The sequence below is a fragment of the Leuciscus leuciscus genome, assembly GCF_965113295.1.
Source record: "Leuciscus leuciscus genome assembly, chromosome: 7".
Classification (NCBI taxonomy): Eukaryota; Metazoa; Chordata; class Actinopteri; order Cypriniformes; family Leuciscidae; genus Leuciscus; species Leuciscus leuciscus.
This window is the reverse complement of record NC_138731.1, coordinates 21476388-21496343: the sequence shown is the minus strand read 5'-3', so window position 1 is coordinate 21496343 and position 19956 is coordinate 21476388. Positions and strand designations below refer to the sequence as shown.

General features: G+C 38.5%; 1 protein-coding gene and 1 long non-coding RNA gene across 6 annotated transcripts in view; one reads left to right on the top strand and one right to left on the bottom strand.

The window, feature by feature from the left end:
* Positions 1-19956, bottom strand: part of raph1a (Ras association (RalGDS/AF-6) and pleckstrin homology domains 1a) — a 78424-nt gene that overhangs the window by 38272 nt on the left and 20196 nt on the right. The window contains exons 2-3 of one of the 5 annotated variants that reach the window (XM_082176474.1): positions 19637-19693; positions 7278-7866 (exon numbers count right to left, since the gene is read on the bottom strand). The exons of 3 other annotated variants lie outside the window; for them this stretch is intronic. The gene's annotated coding sequence lies outside the window, so the exon portion shown is untranslated. The remainder of the gene's footprint in view (positions 1-7277; positions 7867-19636; positions 19694-19956) is intronic. One more of the 5 variants, XM_082176473.1, reaches the window with a different exon arrangement.
* On the top strand, positions 9431-18115 carry LOC309503717. The gene is made up of 3 exons (XR_014207832.1): positions 9431-13218; positions 13254-17619; positions 17722-18115. It is a non-coding gene; the product is annotated as an uncharacterized lncRNA (long non-coding RNA).

Here is a 19956-nt window from a genome sequence, read left to right as displayed (position 1 = left end):
GGATCGATAAGATTTATGTTTTTGAAAAAAATATTACAATTTAAAATAACTGTTGTCTATTTGAATATATTTTAAAATGTAATTTATTCCTGTTTGGTAAAGCTGAATTTTCAGCATCATTACTCCAGTCTTCAGTGTCCCATGATCCTTCAGAAATCATTCTAATGTGCTGATTTGCTGCTCAGGAAACATTTATTATTATTATTATCAATGTTTAAAACAGTTGTGCTGCTTCATATTGTTGTTTCCAATAGAGCTGTATGTATTTAAAATATTTATTTTGTAACATTATAAATGTCTTTACTGTTATTTTCGTTCAATTTAATGCGCCCATGCTGAATAAAAGTATTCATTTATTTTATTTTCCAAAAAAAGGAAATCTTACTAAAAACCCAAACATTTAAATGGTACTGTATATGATGGTGCTGCTGAATAATATATATTCAAATTCATATTCTATGCTTTATGAGGTAATCCAAATCACTTTAAAGAATGTCATGGTACGTCTCCATTAAAAGAAATAAAGAAATAAAAAAGTCCAAAATGTTAAGGTATATGTTATACTTATAAAGTATAAGAGCTGTCAGCTCATGGGGATCGGGGTTCGATTCTGGCCTGGGTCAAATCACAACCCTATTCCTCCTCTTGCTGAGTCTCTACTTTTCTGTAAATACAGTCTAAAAAGCCCCCTAAAGCCTCAAATATAGAGTAACTGGTTCGTGCTAAATTCTAAACACATCGGTCTCAAGTTTCTGGAAAGTTTTCAGATTCAGATTCCACTTCTCGCATGTCCTCTTGGCTCGTTTCCACGGCCCAGATCTTCCGAGCTATATCAGCAATTGTTTATGTTTAATCTGTGGAGAGAGAGAGTGAGCGAAACCAGGGAGAGAATTAAAGGGAAGCGGTTCGAGAAGCTGTGCTACAATTAGCTCCCTGCGGTTAGCAGCCCTGTGATTTGGGCCTAGACTGGCAGGCCCGGGGTGTGGGCCGCTCTGTGTACGGTACAGACACCCAAACTGTGGTCCCTGCTGACACACACTGGAAGAAGAGCGAGTGAGTATGCGTGTGTACATGTGACAACAACATCATCACCAGAAGGTCTGTGATCGCACGTGCTGCGAAGTCATGCCACGGTAGTCTAGTCTATTAGATGCTGGACCGGATTGCTTGGCTCGCACCTTGTCCGTTTTATGCAGATCCCGTCTGGAGAGACAGCGGCCACGTGTAGCGTCAAGCCTGCAGAGGAGGCATCTGTTTCCCATCACTGCCTTACACATTCCACACACAGCAAGCTCTTCACTCTGATGGAGCAAAGCAGGCGCTCCTGTTGCCTCCTACACGGGAGAGCTAGCAGCGTTAATACTTATTAAAAACAGCAACATGTGTCCTACCAACACTGCCACGCTCTCGCTTGGTTCACATTCTGTGAGCTTCTTGCTTTCTATTTCAGATCCCTTCAACATAATTATCATCAAAAGAGATTTTAAAACAAGCTACTGCAAGTGCACCATTACCTAGATGCGTCAACTAGAAACAATGATGATTTCAGGGTGCTGCCGTATTTTCCGGAAAATAAGCCACACTGGGTCAAAAGGTTGAGAGGAAAAAATACATGACTTATAACTCACATTAGAAACAAAACACTATAAATATGAATTTTAGTTCCCATTAGTTCACAACAAATCCTTTAAATTTAACAGCATTTAGAACAGACCAGGAATGAAAAACATAAGGATAAAACAAACACAAATTATAGTGACAATGATCGTAAACATCATTTATTATAAACGCCAAACCTAAACTGGAACTACCGGTGTGTGGGAAAATATCTTTGGCTTATTCGGCATGAATCCAAATGTGCACATGTTTTATGTGCTTAATTGCATTATATAAGTTGCTTCAGAATGCAAGTTGCAGCACGTTTTGGATGATACATTTTTTTTTTACTTATATTCCGGGAAAATACTGTACTTGATGGGTTGCTGTCGAGGAGTATCTAGTTCAGGGGTGTCCAATCCTGGTCCTGGAGGCCCAAGGTTCTGCAGAGTTTAGCTCCAACTTGTCCCAACGCACCTAAACCTGAAGACCTTGTCTTGCTTGTTCAAGTGCGTTTAATTGGGGTTGGAGCTGAACTATGCAGGATAGTGGCCCTCCGGGAGCAGGATTGGACACCACTGGTTTATGGCGCTTTTCCACTGCATGGTACGGCTCGGTTCGGCTCGGTACGGTTCGACTCGGCACGGAACGGTTCGGCTCGCTTCGCTTCGCTTTTCCACTGCGTGGTACGACTCGGCTCGGTACGGCACGGTTCGGTTCGCTTTAGCTCAGTTGCTTTTCCACTGCAGTTAGTACCGCTTCAAAGTGGGTGGGACTGATCGTTATAGTTGCCGTCTCTACTGCCATGACATCATCATATTAAATACAAATTTTTCATTCCGTGTTTCCCCATCCGCTCCTCGGCAACCAACGAGAGGAACGTCTGCACCTCGTCCACTGACCACGATTCAGCCATTTCTTTTTTTTTAAAGCATTTTTGAAGCAAATACTTTTAAAACAGGCGCTGTGTTGGCTGTGGTCTACTGGCTATTTAAATCTAGCGGGTTTAGTGTCTCGTGTTGTAAATACAATGACGCTGGTAGTGATGATTCTGTCTGACCAATCAGTGATCTGCAGTGTTTGCACGTCACATTTTAGTATCGGTACGGTACGCTTGGAACCTCAACAGAGGTGGTACCATTTAAAGCGAGCCGTACCGTACCGTACCATGCAGTGGAAATGCGCCATAAGTGAGCCGTACCGAACCGAGCCGTACCGTACCATGCAGTAGAAAAGCGCCAAAGCGTGCCGTACCGAACCGAGCCGTACCGTACCATGCAGTGGAAAAGCACCAAAAGTTACTGAAGACGGCTCCTGATACTACAATGGTGTCAGACGCTGTACTGTCATCTACTGACATGGATCAGCATGATCATCTCTGAGTTTAATGTCAATTACACTGATACTAGTGAGTTTTAGAGCTTTAGTTTTATCTGTCAAACAACAACAAAAAGCAACTTGGGATTTTCTCTATCATCAAATCTTTCCACCTTTTGTATGTCGTACCAATGTTTAAAGTCGTTTTTTTTGTCTTTCTGTCTGGCTTCAGATATGTTCTATTTCTTAGGCCATACAGGTACTGATTTTCCATTGGTAAAGCACTATAATAAGTGTTTGATTGTCTAATTTGAGCTCTTCACATCACCAAACAACACAGCATTACTAGCGTGTCTATAGACACGGCAGCCAATGAGTGCAAGGATTCTCTATGACGTTTAGTGGAGCACCACAGGTCCACACATCAAATTCAACATTGTGTAATACATTGAGGGGGCGACCCGCACTATACATAATTAAAATAGAATAATAGTTTTTGGAATAATAAAATAAAATAAAAAAATCGACATAATATATACGAGTACAGTCTTTATCTCATGTGAGTTTCACCATTTAGATGACGGAACACAAAAACACAATTTAAATTCTAAATTTGAGTCTTAAAACGTTTAAAATTTGCACCAAACTACTGAAAGTATGAGCAGTATTATTAGTGTTACCAGCTTAGCAAACATATTTAGTTAAGTAAAAAAAAAAAAAAAGTAATTATAATGAATGGCAGTTTAGAAGTTACATATCATTTAAATTTGAATGGATAACAAATCATAAACAGCAATGGAAACATTAAATCTGAGGGCATGTAGCTGTGCATGTGTGTAGGAGGACAGTCTGATGTGAACAGGAAGTGTGCAGGATGTAATGGATTCCTCATCCCCCTTGTGACTTGTTGTGTAAGCCATCCCTCAAGATGAGAGCCACGCCAAACTTATACCATGTCACAACAAACACACACTCCCAAAAGCAGTTCATCAAAATTTGTGATTCATTGCGCTCAATGACATTTTAGATTATGTAACTAACAGCCCATCAAATTCTTATCTGATCCTAGGTCAGAAAACCTAGAGCAAGCACAAACCTCCACCCAAAGCTGCCATTTCATAATCAACCAACCTACCAGAGGAGTGCCAGAGGAATCCAGCATCTATCTGAGATGTGGATTTCCTAAGAACCCTGATAAATGAGCAGCTAAATCCTGAAGAATGAATTTAATGGTGATAACTGTTGGGCAGCTCCACAGATGTGCTGTAACGTGCTGAAAATACCAGTGCATTTGCTCAGTGATGCAGTCTGACACCAATGGATAGCAGAAAATCGGATGACCCTCGACAGACCAATGAGACCATCACAGTTGTTTGTTTTTTGACTCAAAGGCCGCCCAGTGTCCAATACAATATCTGAAGGTCCTCTATATAACATAATATTAACAGAACTAGAAGATCATATATATTATGAACTATATTGTTAACAGAAACTGGAAGTGTCGTTACAGGTAAATTAACCACAACTCATTTTCTGATTTTGGAGGATTCAATAATAACAATGGTCACTGAGGAAGAAAATATATATACTAGCATTTTTTAACAACACTTCTCAATGTTACAACAGCCAGATATGCTTGTATTCTCAGATGATGTCTTTCCCATGATCCTAACTTCACGCTGTTTGCAAATGGACAACAACTGTGTGAATTGTGCTTCCCACTGCCTGACCTTATAATCTTTGATCTCTGGGTCAGAGGTCAGTATGTGTGATAAAAGCGGCCCATGAAACCCTGGTGTCTGGCATAACTTTTAAACTGGGAATGCTAAAGACACTAAGCATCAATTTACACCATTATCAAGCCCAACAGTGAAAGCATAATAATGTAATTTAAAGTGCATTGCTGGGGAGTTTGGGCCTGACAGAGGCTTTAAGCTCAGAGTTAGTCTACTCTAAAGCAGCCTGTTAAAAATGGATGCAAGGAGGCTTTGAAGTGGGGTTGTGACCCCTGTACATTCTTCACACAACACATGGCGGGTCTCATAGAAAGAAAGTGTGTGTGTTATTAATGAGAGTATGGTAAAGCCAGGAAAAGCACAGATACACTGACATAAACCACAGACTGCAGCTCATCAATGCATCGCCACATTCATCACCTGTGAGTATATCAAATGACCGTACATACTCACAGTTCTAAACATGAGTCCACAAACGGGTTACATTAAATGGGTATAAATCAACAAGCAGAGGATACCATTCAAAAGTTTGGGGTCAGTAAGATTTTCTTTCTTTTTGAAAGAAATGAATATTTCTAAAATAATGAGAAAATGCATCATGGTTTCCACAAAAATATTAAGCAACACAACGCTTTTCAACATTGATAATAAGAAGAAATGTTTCTTGAGCAGCAAGTCAGCATATTAGAATGATTTCTGAAGGATCATGTGACACTGAATACTAGAGTATTGATGCTGAAAATTCTGATTTACATCATAGGAATAAATTACATTTTAAAATATATTCAAATAGAAAAAGAGTTATTTTAAATTGTAATTATATTTAACAGTAGTACAGTTTTACTGTATTTTTAATCAAATAAATGCAGCCTTGGTGAGCATAAGAGATTTCTTTCAAAATAGTAACAAGTAGTAATAGTAACAATAACAATAGTAACATAGTTTCAATCATGTTGAAGGCGTTTCCATGACCAGAACATAAAAACCAGCTAAATAGATCAATAAAAAGGGTAAATTCCGATTGATTGATGCTACTTGTACCTACTTGTTTGTATCAAACATCACACAGTGAACATTTTAAATGAATTTGAATTTAAAGAAATTAACATTAGCATTAAAGGAACACTCCACCGTTTTTTGAAATAGGGCTTATTCACCGTCTTTCCTACATTTAGATAGGTGGGCAAACACATTTTTGTCTCAGTGCATGCATTGTTTTAGTTTGGCAGCGCCGGCGCTAGCTTAGCTTAGCGTAATGAATGGAATCCTTTGTTGCCAGCTAGCATGTCGTGAGTAAAAAAAACGAATTACTTTTGGCCGGCGTATTCACAACAAGTACAAATAGCAATGCAGATTAAGACTAGGCGATTTTCTAGGCAGATATTGACATGGGACTATATTGGGGTGAAGCACTGGTGAAGCACTGCTACTTGGACGCAGAGACATCGCTCAACAGCCTGAGGATGTGAGGATGAGAGCCAACACGAACTGGTGGTGTGAGTGTGGGAGAATATGCCAATCTATGCCGACTGCAATAGTGTCTGTGCTGTGGCGAATGGGACAAGGTACTGCCATCGATGACCAGGCTCAACGTTGGGGGATTTCAAGTGTTGCGTGATATCTCTGCGCCCAAGTAGCAGTGCTTCGCCTGTGCTTCACTCCAATATAGTCCCAAGTCAATATCTGCCTTGGAAATCATCTAGTCTTAATCTGTATTGCTATTTGTACTCGTTGTGAATACGCAGGGCACAAGAAGTATTTTTTATTTTTTTGGATCACTTTTACTCACGACATGCTAGCTGTCAACAAAGGATTCCATTCATTATGCTAAGCTAGTGGCAAAAATGCGTTTGTCCACCTATCTAAATGTAGGAAAGACGGTGAATAAACCCTATTTCAAAAAACGGTGGAGTGTTCCTTTAACTTTAACATTATTTGCTGCCATGTTAAAATAAATTGGCAATGACTTCCAATTAGTCAGTACTACCCTGCACCCCTTCAGAGTGCTCATTTCTTAGTGAGTGTGGCATAGGGATCCTCACTTTCAAGTGGAATTTCCCCCCAAATTGTGGGTTTATTTGATTAAAAGCATTCCTCTAAAATCATCAACATTACCTTATGTGACATTTGGAGGCAACAAACAGCTTTAACAGCAAGTGTGCATGAAAGCTTCCAATTATACGCCAACATCCAATGAATTTCCTGAAACATGACCTATGTATGAAAATTCACAGTCTTGGAAGGAACTGCGGACACGTGGCTCAATCCAAGCAATCCTTGCCCTTTTGCATCCATGCAAACCTTATCCAACCCCAACTACTGAAACAATGAGCTAGCAGAGGTGAAATTTACATGAGAAGCCAAATGGAAAAAAGAAGGAAAACATTAAGGGAGACAACTAAAGGACGGGTACAGGACCTGCCAAAAGCTGGACCTGCCAATAGGATTGTGCTTTTGAAAATAATTATATTAGTTGACTGAGTGGTCACGCATATGATGTAGAAATATACAGTTTACCATGGAGACTGAAGTATGTATAGCAAGTTTGAACTGTGATGGTAAAACCTGATTAAATTCTGTAGAAACCGTTAGAGCAGCATAATGCAACATTGGCTAGTTCCCACTTACCTGGCTTTCAGCAGATTGGTTAGAACTTTCAGGATAACTTTACATCACCTATTAATATTCATGAGCCAAACTGATGGTTTATATTAAATCCCTATACATTTCTATTCTTAAAAAAAAAACGTCAAAAACGTGATGAAAGTAGAAAAACTATAATCAGTGCATTTAGAGAGTAATTTCCATTCACAGGTCCAGCATTCATCCGATACAGATGTGGTTTATTCCAAAAGCTCAGAGCTCTGTGTCCTTGGGGGCTGCTTCAGTCTGCAGATCTCTGGTTTATTCACTCCAACTTCAGGAGCAATAAAGATACAGAGATGTATTTGGTTTGGTTTGTTGTTGGGCTAAAGTACAGTAACCCTATGATGCCTGGGCATAATTACAAAGAAGCATCCACTTCCTTGAGGAGCACAAGTGGAAATGTTCCTCCAACCACACCACCAACTTGAGTTCAGTGCTCTCAGTAAACATAGGGGAGCATTGAAGAGCGTTTTCCCACGACTACGACTACGGCACAGCTGTCATCCTCAGGGATGGGTGACTTGGGACACGACCGCAGTAAGCTCCTCGCACGAGGCAGATTCCAGCTGAGCTGTGGTGAGGATACAAGCAGAACGTCAAGGCAGAAAGAAACTGCTTCAAATAAGATCCAGATTTTCCTTCATTCCCTCTGCCTTCATCACGAAGAGAAAAACAAATGTACTCGTGGTGAGGACGAGCTGGCCTCAGTCATCGTAGGAAAAAATGAAAATTAATCAACAAGAGAGTCCAACTCTCAACTTAATATTCCAGATGTGAACGAGGGAGCATGGAAACACACAAACACAACACATTCTCTCGATTGCGTACAAAACCACACTCAAAAATAGACCAAAAACCATCAAACTGGGGGGCAAAACGGTTGAAGAGTGAGGTTATTGGGTACACATTCAAAGTTTGAAAATATTAAGCTTTTCCTCCCTACATTCCTCTCATTTCCTGCCTGTTTATCTCCGTTCTTTCTTGCGATTAGCGATTACTCCCGAGAGTAAGCGAGGAGTGTCAAAAGGCAGTGAGCCCAAGACAGTCTTCTGCGTAGTCAACATAAACATTACCAGGGCGATGTTTAGACTGAAGTTAAGGGCACAGTGGATTTGCGATTAAACTGTCTTCGAGTAGGCTCTTTATAAATGTTCAAAACAAAAACAGAAAGAAAGACACGGGGAGAGAGAATACGACGAAAAGAAGAAAGGAGTTTTATCTCTTTTCAGTATCAAAGGTAGGTCCCCTGGCAAACCACTGTGTGTGGACACCACACACACACACACACACACACACACACACACACACACACGCACACCCGCATCTAGACGGGGACCGAAATAGAAAAGCAAATCTTAAGAGAGGTTTGTGGTTCTCACGGGCAAATAAAAGCGACAGCACTATAAAGGTCATCACCAGCGATCAAGGATAAGTTGACTAAATAAACATTGGAGAACATTCACAAATGTTAAAGGACAAGTTCGGTATTTTACACTTAAAGCCCTGTTTACAGATCGTATCTGATGAAATAGAACGGTTAAGATTAAAATTTGGACACATGCTCCTGTCCCGAGAATTTTAGGTTTATTTCGCTTTTGTGGACCTATTTTGCCAAACGCGTCACACCCGTGATTCTTCCGTTGAGAGCTTGAATAATAGACACTCCAGCCCAGTTGGTGGCGATAATGCACCTTTGCCAATTGCAAGCAAACCACGGGCATTTCATTGAATACACAAAGAAGCAGAAGAAGAAGCGGCGGAGTAATACCGTAAAGGTGCTGCGGTCTCACAGCACGTCCTATTAAGTCAATGGAGTTGGACAAAAACTACGATAAAACCTGTTGGAATGCATCTTTTTCAGCGATTTTTGAGGGCACATATCAGTGAACACCCCCTGACCACTCGGTGAGTTTCACATCTTTGTAAACGAAAGTTTAATGTGTTTTTAGGACGGAATCTTCCAGTGCATATAGACAACCATTGTGGGGATGGGGGGGGGGGGGGGGGGAGCGAAATAAACCTAAAATTCTCGGGACAGCAGCATGTGTCCAAATTTTTATCTTAACTGTTCTATTTCATCAGATACGATCTGTAAACAGGGCTTTAAGTGTAAAATACCGAACTTGTCCTTTAACCAAAAAGACTGTAGTAGGGTCAATGACAAGAGTGTTCATAGTAAAATAATAAAATAAAATACAATAATCTTAGGAAACTTAAAAGAAAATTTGAAATGTTTCCTTGGCAACTAAAATAAATAAGTTTAAGTTACAAAAAGGTACTAAAAATAACTAAGCATAACAAAATAACTAAAACTAATTAAATAAAAAAAAACAATACTATAAATAATATAGTAAATAATACTAAAATAAATACTACTAAAATAACACTGACCTTGACACACATTTTTATGAGGGTCTGCAGGCGGTCCTCTCTATGATGTCACTTCCTGTTTTAGGTGTTTGCATGTTGGTCGCCCTACATGGCTTTGATTTGGTGGACAAAAGTTCTTCAAATACTAATAATCTGTGAAGCAGTTTTCTTAAAATTCATTATTTCCTCTAAGAAATAATAATAATAAAAGTTTATGCAATCTTTACGCCAGACTTCCATGAAAAGGTTTTGTTTTTCAGAATTTCATTATTTGGCAAGCCTTCTTTCCTTCATTCAAATTTATCACCCTGACATTTTTTACTTTATGCCCCCCAAAAATATCAGAATTACCTTCCCATCACAAAAGAGCTGTATTCAAGTTATTGTATGTGAAATGGTATTTCTTTATGGTATTTTTGAATAAATTAATAGATTTTGAAAAACAACAGCACACAACAAATGAGACCAGATGTAACAGCTTTCAAATGGTAAGTTGGATAAAGTGCATGACACATGGTGTCCTGGTAGTGTGAAAATCAGTCTCCTGCTCAACAGATGGCCCAGTCTAACATAAATCATCTAAATCAAGTCAGCGCAGGTTGTCAGAAACCACATACAACAGACACACTGAGGTACAGGGATGCTGGTACTCAGCCAATGTCACTGTTTCTGGCACAATCCCTACATATGGGAGCGATCATAGGCCGTATTCCCAATGATCCCACAGCACTGCTATGGCACTGAGATCCTTAAGCATTATTAAAGCAGCCATTTCTTCAACAAGACAGACTGAAAAACAAAAGTATGCGTGTGACTGAGTGCCACGTTGTGTTCGGGGAAAAACAGATTGAAATGTGAAAGACGAGACTGAAAAAAAGAGCAAGGATCCAGTTGAGGATGTGTGGTGGAAATGTTTAAGACCTCTCCAGCGGGAGCATTTTATCCAAGACTGATGGAATATGTCCTACTGAACAGGTCTGACAAACAAAGTCATGATTGCCTTTCCATTTACTGCACGGGGCCTGAATGGTTATTTCCACAACATTTTTTTTTTTCACTCTCAGCAAAAGTTTACATTCGATGCTTCGTTCTTGTGAGCTCTACATTCCAGTCTATGAGATCAGCTGCTCCAAGTTCCAGTAACACGCTAGATAGATACCTAACTTTAGTGTGTCTTTAGTAACATATGATGTTCTTTCACACAGGCCTATAGATCTTTGTCAAAAGCTATCATTACAATGCCAATTTGTCATCAATGTAATAAACTGCATTTTAAGACTACGAAAAAAAGCTATGAATCTGACTTTTAGCCTCCATGGCCTGCTTAAAAAGCCTCCGGAAAGACATTTGGAGGTCTCATTCAGATCTGGCTCTATTCTAGTATGGAGCATCCACATTTTTCACTGATCCACTGATCCAATCATCCACTGATCCAATCAATTCCTGATGAGTAAAGCGAGTTCTGCCCTACATATTTTTATTTTATTTTTATGAAATGTTCAATTTCATTCTAAATTGGATTACTATGGATGCAAAACGAATGCCTAAGAAAGTTAGCACTAAAATCAAAATCAAATCAACCCTGAATTGTTACTAAAAGCCTTGAAGTGGAAAATGTTTTTTCAGAAAAGATTTGAAAAAGTTGGGACAGAGTGATTTTAAAGACTCTTATCAAGGGTACAAGGCTCAAATCTGGACAAAGAAGTGTACAACCTTTTTCACTGGGTTCAATTGTGGCTATTCATATTTCATGACCAATGACAAACAAATTGTTGAACTAATGATTCGCTACTGCTACTGCTACTGCTAGTCAGAGGCAGCTGGTGTTAGCAGACAGGACTTTTTTGGAGGCCTTCTATTTGGGCAAACATTTTGGAAATTGAAAAGTTTTGTTCATAAACTCAATTAAATCACAGCCAGAGTAAAAATGACACTGGAAATCCACTGTAGGAAGACAGATGAGGTACATAAAACTGGCCATTGCTCTGGGCGGCTCTGAAGTCACACTCATGCCGTTACGTAACCATGTGCAGTAATTGCTGTGTTCAATTGCTGTGTAATGTACCAGCCCTGTGTAAAAACAGTAGCCAGTCTACATGACCTTTCTGAGCTAAAGACAGAACATGAAAACTGTCTCGCTCCCACCCGAGCTACACCCATCACATATCCGTCACTGGACCGCACTTTTCCATCAAATAGTTCCTGGACAGAATTACACTGAGGACTCAGTGTTTCTCAAGCAAATTCTGGAAAACACTTCAAAGGGTTGTGTGATTATTCATGGATACTATACAGTATGTGGAGGAAGATGTCCATGAAATCAATATTCTGTGGCTTTTAGTCCATATGTGCTAGCTTTGAGGTCATCTGTATACTTGTGTACTCCTTAAAGTTGATCAAATTAATGTTTGTCTATTTAAAGTTAAGCAATACTTTCTATTTCAAGAAAACAGACCAAAAATATCGATGATTTACATTATAACTGTGAACACAGGCTATAATCAACCAATCAACCAATCAATCAATCAACCAACCAATCAATCAACCAATCAATCAATCAATCAACCAATCAACCAATCAACCAATCAATCAACCAACCAACCAATCAATTAACCAATCACCTAGGCATTTAATTAATATGCCCTGCTCAAACATTTTGTTTCAATTGGAAATATATCAACACAGGAAGATAATAATGATAATTTATTTTTAATAAATGCACACACAAGCTCAATTTCTGTAAACAAAATTAAGTGCCAAATCAACCAAACTCTTTGATCATACATTAATTCAGTATGTTAACCAGGATTCAGTATAAGAAAAACATATCCTCTTTGAAGATGTGGAGTTTATTTTCCTATGGAATGCACTGGATTAGATGTTTATAAAATTAAAGTCAGAGTCAAATAATATCTCAATGGCACCACAAAGTCTCCATTGTTTATTACATCCAGAACCAAGTCATTCAATCACAAAGCAACATCTAGAGCTCAAAACAAAACCTTATATAGTGACCAGACAGACAGTGGAGCTGAACAGGAAGAATGTGAACAAATCAATTAATTTGTCACACAACACATGTTAAAATGTTTTACGCTAAGTGCAAAACTTGCAGTGCAAAGCAGAAATCTGTGATGTCGCCGCTTTCACAATGAAGGCATAAAGAAACCCATGTGTCAATTAATTCAGTCCAGGACTTTGACTCTTAACTAGTTACAGGTTTAAATTTGCTGCAGACTTGCACAGATGGCACTATTTGCTACATAAAAGCAAGAATTTCAGTGCTCCTTTCCTGGAATGAAGAACACTAAATCCTCCGTGCAGTTCCCTTCTCACTGCTCTCATTATTGTGAAACTATCGTCAATGTTTCCCAACTTGATGCCACTGCAGAGTTCCAGAGTCTGTACTAAAATAACCTTGTGAGTTAATAGTAGGAGACGTGTATTTTCTCAGTCAGATCTGCCATTCTTCTGTTGCCTGTCATTTCCACATCTCAGACCAGGATAAACAAAGAGCCATCCAATACTCTCCCTGGTCAAACGCCTCTGTGAGGCTCACGGGAGACCATGGTCAAACGCCTCTGTGAGGCTCATGGGAGACCATGGTCCAACCTCATGAAGTCATAAACACACAAACAAATCATTTAACAGCATCTTCACACGCGAACGAATAGCAACAAAACTTGACATGAGGCTATAATTTGGTTTAAAAGACAATAGATCCATGATATTTTACAGATGATAAATGTCCATTCATTTGGTTTGTTTGGCTGGGAGCATGTACAAGTGGTTCATTTGCCAAAAAAAAAGATGAAAACAATGAAAAGAGGACGATCCTTTCAAACAGAAGCTATGGAGAGATGAAAAGAGGTTGTTTCCTGTGTCTCCACAAGCAGGATACAGGTCATTAATCAATGGTGTGTGTGTGTGTGTGTGTGTGTGTGTGTGTGTGTGTGTGTGTGTGTGTGTGTGTGTGTGTGTGTGTGTGTGTGTGTCTGTGTGTGTGTGTGTGTGTCTGTGTGTGTGTGTGTGTGTGTGTGTGTGTGTGTGTGTAGGAGGGTAATACTGTTGAATTATAGATAGTCTAAATAGCCTATTTTTGCCTGTACCGATAACAATTTTACTTCACAAGAAAATCAATACAGTAATAGCTATACAGGGATTTTTATTCAGAAATTTGTTCCTAATGCTTCAAATTATGGCTGCACGACACTGAATAAAAATGTGAAATGCGTTAACTTGTTAAATGTGATATTCAATATGCGATACGATTTTTCAACATTGATAATAATAATAATAATAACTGTTTCTTGAGCACCAAATCAGCATATTAGAATGATTTCTGAAGGATCATGTGACACTGAAGACTGGAGTAATGATGCTAAAATTCAGCTTTTCCAACAGGAATAAATTGCATTAATAGTTTGTGTGTTAATTTTAGTGCTGTGTTCCCAAATTGCACATTCGTATTCATGATCCTATTCATTTTGAATCATAGTTCCGCCCCATGATCTCACCTAGGGACACACAAACTCATGGGTAGATCCTATTCTAATCAATATTCACAGCTACATCCACCCTTATAACAGAAATATCAATCCCACCTTATTGCAATAAACAAAACATCCTGCAAAACAAATGGTGTAGATACTAAATATGGGAATCCACTGGACTGGGGATAGTTTGTGGTGTCTGGCTGTAGAACAGTAGCCTGCCCATGACCAAATTAAACACTGGAACCAAAGCTAGGCTAAATATTCCAACCATTTGTCTCGTCAATCACGTGGTCAGTTCACATTAGTAAGAGAGCTCCGGGTTAAGAGGAGGAGGACACAGAAAAAAGGTCCTAACATCCTGCAACAGAGTGACAAAGCATCACTAATGTCATCATTCACGCACAACTGAGTGCTGTAAACGGGAGACATGCATAGAGACTCCCTACGTGGGCTTGGCAACACACACAATGGGACAGTCTTCACACACAGCTCTGCCAATTAGAAGCAGGAGGGGAAAGAGCAGAGGATCCTAAACAAACTCCAAATGAACAAATTAGTTCGCAGATTAGATTAGACTTCCTGCAATCGCGATATAGAGGTTAGATGCACATGCAAGCTCAGATCAGTTCATCGAACTGATCATTTCTTGCTAAAATCACACCCAAAAGCACCAAGCAAGATCTTTCTTTAGAAAGGATGCAAATTGAAATATTAAATAAAACGCTTTATGCAAGCATTATGCAAGACATGCAGCCTCATAGGCCTACGCTCATGTCTAGAAGCCCCTGTATACATCTCAAGACCCAGAAGGGTGTGGCGTCTGCCAACGATTCCCCAGACATCACAACCAGCACAGATGCTCCAGTTTTCCAATCCCAGCTGCACGGTAACAGGGTCACACCTGATAATGCACACGAAATACAAACAAGTGCTTCGAACCTTACCAAACCGAAACACAGGAAGTCACTCTTTAGGTTCACTAGCTATAAAGTCACAAATTGTCCAACACAAAGTGAAGCAGGAGCCATATCAAAACCATAGCTAAGCCTCTCTAATGTCAAGGCCATATATTTAACCTCTGGGATACGGCTGAGGCATAAACTGTAGCTGAGATAAAAGGGGGCAACGCTGTCTGCCTCGGGGCACTTAGAGATACGAGGGGCTCTAATTCAGAGACGGTACAGAGACAGATCAGAGGCAGTCTAGCTGATGCTACCATTAAATTTAATGAGTAAGAAGAAAGAGGGGTTTCCGCGGTGGACAGTGAATAAAATTATAGATGACAATTCTGGTGCAGGACAGTCCAGCTGAGACTCCATTTACACACAGCAGGGGGGTTTGTGTTCATCCACAGAGACATAATGCGCCACACTATGAATCAATACTGTTGCCCAATCTCTTTTCAAGTAAACCCACAGGGCATTGAACATGGGCCAAGCTGGCAGAAGTGCCCATGTACACATCACAATGACCTGCAGTTCATAGACAGCAACGCTGAGCCTAATTTTAAGTTCATGCAAAAATGGCCCAGAGCTGGTCAGAACTGTTTTCAAATGTAGATCACATGCCATGCTACACTGGACACATTTAATACGGTTAAAGGATGTAGAGGGCTTTCATTTGCAGCAAGAAAGCAACCAGAACAATGTAAATGTATACATTTATTGGACAAAATAATATAATATAACAATATAACATAATATAACATAATATAATATAATATAATATAATATAATATAATATAATATAATATAATATAATATAATATAACATAATATAATATAATATAATATAATATAACATAATATAACATAATATAACATAACATAATATAATATAATATAATATAATATAATATAATATAATATAATGCAAAGGAAGGCGAGAGACATTGAGTTGGAAGATAAAAGCACACCGCAATCCTCCATTACGTGCTTTCCTGTGGGTGTACTGACATCATTCCATCACTTCCTGTACCCACTTGCTCTTTTCTTATCTCCAAGAATCCAGTACAGTCAGAGCAGTCAGTTTGTATGGTGCTGAAAGGTCAAGGTGGAACAGAATTCAGTAGAATAAGTCTGCTAAGGTCAACAGCACTTCAGGATCTACATTTGAAAGAGCTCCTGAGTCAGCCAAAGGCCATTCTTCCAAATAGAAACAAAGATATCTGGTTTGTACATGTTATGAATAGATCAAAAATATCACACCCTCTCCAGAGAGCTGCATAATAGGCAGACACACTGACTGGCCCTTGAAAATTAGACATTTGGATATAGGCTGACCACAATTTAGCCTAGAGATCCTGGAGATCCTACATTGTTTCAGGCCGTAGTGCCCCATAAATGGCAAGAGTACAAAATAGAAAAAAAAATTCAAGAGATAATTCAATTTTAGAAAATCCAAACTAAATAGCTTTTTATCTATTTTATACAGAAATGACATAGGGTAAAAAAAGTTCCAGATTTATCCGTCACTCAGTAGAGACAAGCTAGTTTGGGAACCTGAGTTGGTTTATTACGGTTAAATTTATAAACATTCATAAATTATAAGAAAAATAAATTTGGTTTTAGGTATTCTTGGTGTTTTTTTTAAAGATTCAATTATGCAACAATATTGGATAACATATATTTTCTACAGTGAACTGAATGTCAATTCAACAAATAAAATTAAAAAAAATCACAATCTTAAGAGGTTCCAGAAAGATTTATGTTAATTGTGAATTTGTGTATTGATTTGTGACGTGAATTTGATATTCATCTCAATATTAGACATTTTATCTAAGATATCTAAGGTCCTTTTCCAAAGTTTTCATGCATTTGTTGCTTTAAAAAAAATAAGGTAATACTTTACAACAAGGTTTCATTTGTTAACATCAGTTAATGCATTAACTATACAATTATATACAACTATACATTTGTACAGCATTTATTAACCTTTGTTAATGTTACTTAAAAAATATATTTTTCATGTTAGTTCACAGAGCATTAACACGTTAACAAATAAAAATTTTGATATTTAAAATGTATTAGTAAATGCTGAGATAAACATGAACTAATTTGAATAAGTGCTGTAAAAGGATTGTTCTTTTTTAGTTCAAGTTGACTAATGTAGTTAACTAATGTTAATAAATGAAACCCTGTAAAGTTTTAACCAAATTTAGTGCCAGAGAGAGTGATCCACGCGATTGGGTCGTGTCGGCGTTACGTAGCAGCTGAACTCAAGGGCTGCAATAACAGACGCCAAAAACAGCACACAGTGGGACAGTACGGCTGCCCGGCCCGGGAGCAGCACATACTTTCAGATTCTATTTCCATCTAAACCTAAACAATTAGAAATGCAACACCTTTGCGCAAGCTGTGTGGGAAGCTGCTTCTTCGGCATCTGAGGAACTAAAAACATCTCAGCTTTTCTTCAAGGCTACTGACATTGATTTCGTACTCCTCTGACAGCCTTTACCAGTGAGTCATGTAATTACAAAAAACAATAATAATATTAAAATATCTTTCTACATTATGGAAAAGTACAGTTTAAGTCTGATCATTTTACATAATTTCCACTAGGCACGATACATCTTGTTCCTCAGACAACTGGTCCAGACACCTAACACAGAGCCAAACTCCAACACTCCACCTTTCCCTCCACCTCACTGATGGGGAAAATGACACTTTGTGTAATTATTGTTCTAGGAAACATGAGACTGTAAAGTCTTTGCTCGTGCAGTGGTGGGGCCCCAGGGGCCCGAGGTCCTCTCCCACTGTCCCCTCTCATTAGCCCTGAGCTGAAGCAGGCGCTCGAGGAGGTGACCACACTTCTGCGACTCCCTCTGGGATCAGACATGAAGAGGCAGCAAGTGAGAGGGTGGATGGAGGAGAGAAGCACTGAGGTTTCCTCCAGGCGGGGTTCGAGGGGTTAATGATAGCGTGTGGAATGTACGGCAGGCGGCAGGTCTCAGACCTGATAACAGGGCAGACGACACACAGGGATGTAATTCAGGAACATCAGAGTCCCAGAGGAGAGACTGTCTACTGTTTCCACACATCCCCACATGCTTTCACTTTTCAAATGGAATTACCAATGCAGACAGACTCTGTGGCGAGCACACAGGAGGATCCGAGGCTTAAAGCAGCGTTATTTGAGATTTCGCTAACTTCTGGGAGGTTTTAAGGGTCGCGTCTGTCCACGGACGTTATGTTCCTTTCAAAACACGCATCGCGTGTCTATGGAAATATTCCGAGTGTTATTGAAAAGTACAAGGAATGTTTAAAGAAAAAGCCAGTCACACAAGTGGGATGAGAAAGATCATAACTTTGTCAAGTTCGTTGTTACAACCCCATTTCCAGAAAAGTTGGGACATTTAGTAAAATGCAATAAAATAAAGAATCTGTGATTTGGATTGTCTATTTTGGAGTGTGTTCCAGCCACCGAAATCTAAATTTGTTTTTATGTACAAAACACAAATTAAGTTGGTCAGTGAATATATTGGAAATCTTTTCTTTGTACTTTTGTCAGTTAAATAAAGGTTCAAGAGAATTAACCAACCACAGATTCTTGATTTTATTGCATTTTAACACGTCACAACTTTTCTCAGAATGGAATATAATATTCTACTTCTGATTCAAAAAGAATCAAGTGTGTGATTTCTGAACAACTAATGTCATCAAATTAAATTGTATTAGTTTATGATTTTCCAGGAAATCAAGCTATGGTGTTATTATTACGCATAGTTAGGTATGCACCAATATTAAAGTTATGATGAGATGATGGCCAATATTATATATTTTTTGGTCCAAAAAAATATGACACTAAAACTAAAACAGTTTAAAATGCTTTGAATTTAGGCAGTATAAAAAAGGATGAAACATGGAAAAAAGAATGAAAAATGGATATTCATTTGAGACTTGGCAGCCAAAAACAATGTTAATGTATTAATGTATTATGCACGATTAATATGTGGTTATAAGCATATATTAAAGATTTCTTTTGAATTTTATATATATATATATATATATATATATATATATATATATATATATATATATATATATATATATATATATATATATATATATATATATATATATAGTTGTAATTGAAATTCCTCAACCCCCATTGCAAATCAGGTTTATTGGCAAAATGTACAGACATCCAAGGGAAACCACTTGAAATATTTGTTGTGTTGAGGTATTTCAATTAATTTTGTTTGATTTGTTCATAGCAAACAGCAGAAAGTCTGTAAATGTTTCCAATAAACCTGATTTGCAATGGGGGTTGAATAATATACATACATAGTATAAGATTGGAAATGAATCTCTAATATATGTTAATAACCACATAATAATCATGCATCCTTACATACAGCAGTCCATCAACTTGAGATAGATTATAACAGCTAAACATTACACACATTTATAAAATATTTTGGCAAACAAACAAAATCATTCAATCAGCCAGCTGCTTTTAGTGCTATAAGCTTACCTTTGGTTCTGTGGCAGTGCCAAGCTGATTTCTGAAGGGAAAAGGTCCTCAATCAATCTGTGAAACAGAAAAGACTTATTCTTAATTAATTATAAAGTTGCCCTTGCCCATTATTCACTTAAATCAAATAACTACAAACCAGTCCACTTTAACCATCAGATCTGCAGGTTAAGAATACATGATGCAGCTGCTGTACCTGGAGTGACAATGCAGCCCTGGCAACATTGAAAAGTCAAAGGGAAGGATAAATGCAGCCAAGCAATCTGATATGACCACAAAGGACTGGCAAAAAGGTTGTTTATTGCAACATGGCGCTTGTG